This window comes from Camelina sativa, chromosome 10 (genome assembly GCF_030686135.1).
Source record: "Camelina sativa cultivar CO46 ecotype springtype chromosome 10, ASM3068613v1".
Classification (NCBI taxonomy): Eukaryota; Viridiplantae; Streptophyta; class Magnoliopsida; order Brassicales; family Brassicaceae; genus Camelina; species Camelina sativa.
In genome coordinates, this window is record NC_141889.1 from 18,491,608 (window position 1) to 18,499,043 (window position 7,436).

The following is a 7,436-nucleotide window of genomic DNA, read 5'->3' on the forward strand; positions in this document are numbered from 1 at the left end:
CCTTGCCGCCAAACAATCCCATGGAGCCATGCTCCTTTTGAATTTGGTTACAGACATCATCAAGGCTAGGGAGCTTGTCCGACCGTAGAATATGCTTGATAAGGTCATTGTAGGAGGGGTTCAAGGTCAAGAGAAGGCCGAACACCTTATCTTGTTCACGCCTCTCATTCAGAATGGCCGGATCTATAGTCGCCGGCCGGAGCATCTCTAGTTCAGCCCAAAGGGACCTAAACTTCCCAAAGTGCTTGGTGAACTCCATGTCTTCTTGGTTGAGGTTGTTGATGGCCCTCTTAATCTCAAAAATTCGGTTTACATTTGTAACATTCCCAAAAAACATTCTTGAGAGTGTCCCACAAGTCTTTTGCTGTCTCGCAATAAGAGTAAGCTTCAAGTATAGGTGCATCTAGGGAGTTTTGAATGATAGCTAGGACTCCCTGATCTTCTTGAAACCACTTGTTCTTCTCATCGACAAGATCCTTGCCGTCTTTGGTGGTCTCGCCACTAGGAGCTTCGCTCGTCTCAACATGGGACCAAAGTCCTCGGCCGCATAGGGCTGTCTTTGTGGTTCTAGCCCACAGTAAGTAATTCTCTCCCTTGAGAGTAACTGGAACAATGAGAGTTTTGGTAGTTTCCATGGAAAAAGATGAAGAGACCGTTGGTTAAAGCTATTGTCCAACGGTTAAAGAAAGAAGATTCAAGAACAAGAAATTTCAAGAACAAGAAGGAGAATGCGGAAGGGAGTGATGGAGATTTGAGGCAAGAACAGAATCAAATCTGCTCTGATACCATGTAAGTTTGAGAGTAGAGTAATCAAGAGATTATGGAAGAGAGTGAAATCGTGTAAAGAGTGAGGAGAGTGAACGATTGAGAGAGAGAGTGTTGGAGAAAGAGAATAAACTCTTTTCTTACTCCTATTAGTATGATACTTACAAACTATTTAAAGACATATACAATAGGATATTCTCTTAGGATCCTATGCACACTAATATGAGGAGAAAGCGACATCTCCTTATTCTAACATGTGATCTCCTCTTCTCTCTTACAACTTGCTCCAACGGCTACAAAGGAAGGATCGAGATGAATGGCGACCGTTGGAGGATCTCTTTGGTGGATTGGGCTCATGAAGGCTTCTATTTGAGGATGGCCCGTTGGTTGGTCGTACGGACGTCCGTACGGTCGTACGGACAAGTGTGTGTGCCGGTTCATACTAAGGGTCAGAATGTGAGACAATCCAATCCATTTGACTAGTTGTAAGAGTTCGGGATGAATTTGGAGTGTTTAGACAACACTTAATCCCGTTTTATCCCAAAACAGGCTTAAACCGAGAAAACAGGCTAAAACCAAGAGAAAACATTTATTCAAAGCCGTAAACAGCTATGTTACTCTTTCTAGGGTCATAATATGTATCATTCCAATGTATTTGACTACTTATAAGAGTTCGGGTTGAATTTGGAGTGTTTAGACACCACTTTTAGCCATTTTGTCCCGAAACAGGCTTAAACCGAGAAAACATTGATTCGAAGCAGTAAACAGCTTTGTTACTGCTTCTAGGATCAGAATGTGTGACAATCCAATGCATTGACTAGTTCTAAGAGTTCGGGATGAATTTGGAGTGTTTAGACAACACTTGGAGTGTTTAGACACCACTTTTAGCCATTTTAATGTATTTGACTAATTGTAAGAGTTCGGGTTGAATTTGGAGTGTTTAGACACCACTTTTAGCCATTTTGTCCCGAAACAGGATTAAACCGAGAAAACATTGATTCGAAGCAGTAAACAGCTTTGTTACTGTTTCTAGGGTCAGAATGTGTGACAATCTAATGCATTGACTAGTTCTAAGAGTTCGGGATGAATTTTGAGTGTTTAGACAACACTAAAACCCGTTTTATCCCAAAACAAGCTTAAACCGTGAAAACAGGCTAAAACCGAGAGAAAATATTGATTCAAAGCAGTAAAACGCTATATTACTCATTCTAGGGTCATAATATGTATCAATCCAATGTATTTGACTAATTATAAGAGTTCAGGTTGAATTTGGAGTTTTTAGACACCACTTTTCCCATTTTGTCACGAAACAGGCTAAAACCGAGAAAACGTTGATTGAAAGCAGTAACCAGCTTTATTATTATTTCTAAGGGTCAGAATGTGTGACAATCCAATCCATTTGACTAGTTGTAAGAGTTCGGGATGAATTTGGAGTGTTTAGACAACACTTCAACCCGTTTTATCCCAAAACAAGCTTAAACCAAGAAAACATGCTAAAACTGAGAGAAAACATTTATTAAAAGCTGTAAACAGCTATTTTACTCTTTCTAGGGTCATAATATGTATTATTCCAATGTATTTGACTAATTATAAGAGTTCGGGTTGAATTTGGAGTGTTTAGACACCACTTTTACCCATTTTGTCCCGAAAGAGGCTTAAACCGAGAAAACATTGATTCGAAGCAGTAAACAGCTTTGTTACAGTTTCTAGGGTAGGAATGTGTGACAATCCAATGCATTGACTAATTCTAAGAGTTCGGGATGAATTTTGAGTGTTTAGCCAACACTAAAACCCGTTTTATCCCAAAACAAGCTTAAACCGTGAAAACAGGCTAAAACCGAGAGAAAACATTGATTCAAAGCAGTAAAACGCTATATTACTCATTCTAGGGTCAAAATATGTATCAATCCAATGTATTTGACTAATTATAAGAGTTCAGGTTGAATTTGGAGTTTTTAGACACCACTTTTCCCATTTTGTCCCGAAACAGGCTAAAACCGTGAAATCATTGATTCAAAGCAGTAACCAGCTTTATTATTATTTCTAAGGGTCAGAATGTGTGACAATCCAATCCATTTGACTAGTTGTAAGAGTTCGGGATGAATTTGGAGTGTTTAGACAACACTTCAACCCGTTTTATCCCAAAACAAGCTTAAACCAAGAAAACATGCTAAAACTGAGAGAAAACATTTATTCAAAGCTGTAAACAGCTATTTTACTCTTTCTAGGGTCATAATATGTATCATTCCAATGTATTTGACTAATTATAAGAGTTCGGGTTGAATTTGGAGTGTTTAGACACCACTTTTAGCCATTTTGTCCCGAAAGAGGCTTAAACCGAGAAAACATTGATTCGAAGCAGTAAACAGCTTTGTTACTGTTTCTAGGGTCAGAATGTGTGACAATCTAATGCATTGACTAGTTCTAAGAGTTCGGGATGAATTTTGAGTGTTTAGACAACACTAAAACCCGATTTATCCCAAAACAAGCTTAAACCGTGAAAACAGGCTAAAACCGAGAGAAAACATTGATTCAAAGTGGTAAAACGCTATATTACTCTTTCTAGGGTCATAATATGCATCAATCCAATGTATTTGACTAATTATAAGAGTTCAGGTTGAATTTGGAGTTTTTAGACACCACTTTTACCCATTTTGTCCCGAAACAGGCTAAAACCGAGAAAACGTTGATTCTAAGCAGTAAACAGCTTTCTTACTGCTTCTAGCGTCAGAATGTGTGACAATCCAATGCATTTGACTAGTTGTAAGAGTTCGGGATGAATTTGGAGTGTTTAGACAACACTTCAACCCGTTTTATCCCAAAACAGGCTTAAACCGAGAAAGCGGGGTAAAACCGTGACAAAACATTTATTCAAAGCCGTAAACCGCTATGTTACTCTTTCTAGGGTCATAATATGTATCAATCCAATGTATTTGACTAATTGTAAGAGTTCAGGTTGAATTTGGAGTTTTTAGACACCACTTTTACCCAGTTTGTCCCGAAACAGGCTAAAACCGAGAAATCATTGATTCAAAGCAGTAACCAGCTTTGTTACTATTTCTAAGGGTCAGAATGTGAGACACTCCAATCCATTTGACTAGTTGTAAGAGTTCGGGATGAATTTGGAGTGTTTAGACAACACTTAATCCCGTTTTATCCCAAAACAGACTTAAACCGAGAAAACAGGCTAAAACCAAGAGAAAACATTTATTCAAAGCCGTAAACAGCTATGTTACTCTTTCTAGGGTCATAATATGTATCATTCCAATGTATTTGACTACTTATAAGAGTTCGGGTTGAATTTGGAGTGTTTAGACACCACTTTTAGCCATTTTGTCCCGAAACAGGCTTAAACCGAGAAAACATTGATTCGAAGCAGTAAACAGCTTTGTTACTGCTTCTAGGATCAGAATGTGTGACAATCCAATGCATTGACTAGTTCTAAGAGTTCGGGATGAATTTGGAGTGTTTAGACAACACTTGGAGTGTTTAGACACCACTTTTAGCCATTTTAATGTATTTGACTAATTATAAGAGTTCGGGTTGAATTTGGAGTGTTTAGACACCACTTTTAGCCATTTTGTCCCGAAACAGGATTAAACCGAGAAAACATTGATTCGAAGCAGTAAACAGCTTTGTTACTGTATCTAGGGTCAGAATGTGTGACAATCTAATGCATTGACTAGTTCTAAGAGTTCGGGATGAATTTTGAGTGTTTAGACAACACTAAAACCCGATTTATCCCAAAACAAGCTTAAACCGTGAAAACAGGCTAAAATCGAGAGAAAACATTGATTCAAAGCAGTAAAACGCTCTATTACTCTTTCTAGGGTCATAATATGTATCAATCCAATGTATTTGACTAATAATAAGAGTTCAGGTTGAATTTGGAGTTTTTAGACACCACTTTTCCCATTTTGTCCCGAAACAGGCTAAAACCGAGAAATCATTGATTCAAAGCAGTAACCAGCTTTATTATTATTTCTAAGGGTCAGAATGTGTGACAATCCAATCCATTTGACTAGTTGTAAGAGTTCGGGATGAATTTGGAGTGTTTAGACAACACTTCAACCCGTTTTATCCCAAAACAAGCTTAAACCAAGAAAACATGCTAAACCTGAGAGAAAACATTTATTCAAAGCTGTAAACAGCTATTTTACTCTTTCTAGGGTCATAATATGTATCATTCCAATGTATTTGACTAATTATAAGAGTTCGGGTTGAATTTGGAGTGTTTAGACACCACTTTTAGCCATTTTGTCCCGAAAGAGGCTTAAACCGAGAAAACATTGATTCGAAGCAGTAAACAGCTTTGTTATTGTTTCTAGGGTCAGAATGTGTGACAATCTAATGCATTGACTAGTTCTAAGAGTTCGGGATGAATTTTGAGTGTTTAGACAACACTAAAACCCGATTTATCCCAAAACAAGCTTAAACCGTGAAAACAGGCTAAAACCGAGAAAACATTGATTCGAAGCAGTAAACAGCTTTGTTACTCTTTCTAGGGTCATAATATGTATCAATCCAATGTATTTGACTAATAATAAGAGTTCAGGTTGAATTTGGAGTTTTTAGACACCACTTTTCCCATTTTGTCCCGAAACAGGCTAAAACCGAGAAATCATTGATTCAAAGCAGTAACCAGCTTTATTATTATTTCTAAGGGTCAGAATGTGTGACAATCCAATCCATTTGACTAGTTGTAAGAGTTCGGGATGAATTTGGAGTGTTTAGACAACACTTCAACCCGTTTTATCCCAAAACAAGCTTAAACCAAGAAAACATGCTAAACCTGAGAGAAAACATTTATTCAAAGTGTTGGGATTTATGAGACAAAGCTCACAAGAGAGGGTAGACAAACACTTGGTGAATGAATCCCCCTTTACCCACAACAAACTAACTCATTCTCAAGGGGGAGGAGAGAACATCAACTTGTGATGAACTCCCCATAAACAAGCTAGATAGAACCCAAATACTAGAGAGTAAGCGGATCCTAACTAGGAGAAGCACTAGTTTGAGACTTATCCTTGTTCTAGTATCACAACACTTAGAGTTTGTGTACTTAGGAGAAGGAGGATTAAGAATCAGTAATCTAGGCTAAGTAAAGCAGTAAATAAGAAGACTTTAGGTGAGATTTGGGAAGAGAATAGGCTGCCTTAAGGGCAGCCTCTAACCGATTCCCTAAACTATCTACATTGAAGCTAAGAACAAGAACACAAGGTAAAAGAGGGGAAATCGGATTCTCTTCTTATTGAATAATATTGTAATGATTACATATGAGAGAATTACAGCTTAATATAGAGAAAACAAAGGCATAGAGCCGTTAGGCACACAAGGGATTCAAAGGAGAGATGAAAGGGACAGCTCCTTGTCTTTGGTTGACTCGCTATGCTTCCCAACCAAAGCCACACGTGATTTCCTTCCCTTCCATGCCTTGTGACCGTTAGATCTCCTTCCCTTATGGCCATTGGATCCTTCTTCCCTTCCTTGTGAGATATTTCCTTCTTCTTGGGCTTCTTCTTCTTATAAGGCCTTTGTTCTTCTTATATTGCACTTATGGCCTTGCTGACCACTCTCCTTGCTCTCACGGCCCACATGGCCTTATTGGCCACTCTTATTGTGCTCACGGCCTTACTGGCCGCTCCCACACCACTCATGGCCTTACCGGCCACACTTCTTGTACTAGCAGCCTTACCGGCCACTCTCTTCTTCCTTGTGCAGCTCGGCCTCACCGGCCTCACTCTCTCTTCTCCTTCATATATACTAATAGTACGGACGGGCCTGTACGGACGGGCCTGTACGGACGGGCCTGTACGGACGGGCCTGTACGGACGGGCCTGCTCTTCAATGTGTTCACGGCCTAACTGGCCGCTCTCCGGACATGGGTCCGTTCACGGACACGGTACATGGTACCGGACACGGTACATGGTCGCTCACGGACACGGACATGGCCTTACCGGCCTTTACATGGCCTTTCCGGCCTTTCTTCTCTTCTTCCAAGGTTCGGCCTTACCGGCCTCTCCTCTCTCCTCCTTGGTACATTCTAATACTCCCCCGCACGCTTGATCGGTGGGACACCATGGGGACCAAAGATCAAGGGTGGACTAGTGTCATCTACCTCATTAAAAAAACCTCAACAAAGAAAACCTCTTGGGATAAAACTTTGTTAAGGAAAAAGAGTATAGACTCCACTATCCATGATGTCCCTTGACCTTGGTTTGCAAAGAACTAGCTCCCTTCTCTTCATGATTTGAACCGCTCCTACTCCTTAGCCCACCTTGCCTTTAGCACATTCCTTATGATCTCCATCCTTGCGCCTTTAGAATTTCTTTGAGGCTCTCATAGTCTCCTTTACCCCTTAAACAAGTGATAAAGAAGAAAAGAATAAGTGTTTGCTATGAGGAATATCAAAGAAAATTTCTAAAAGTGTGACAATTTAAGAGAACATATTAAAGACTAAAGACTAGTAATGAAACTAAGGTAATGAATTTATGAATTAAAATAGAGAAGAGTTTAGAGCACAGCCTTTATGGTGTTTTGATGGATAGGAGGGAGAGAGTTGATCACTGTTGCGGTTTGGAATTCCTCCTTGAGACCGCTCCTACTCTAACCATGGTTTTTAAACCTGGTCAGTTTTATTTGTCAGACTGACACATGCCCACTGAATCGGA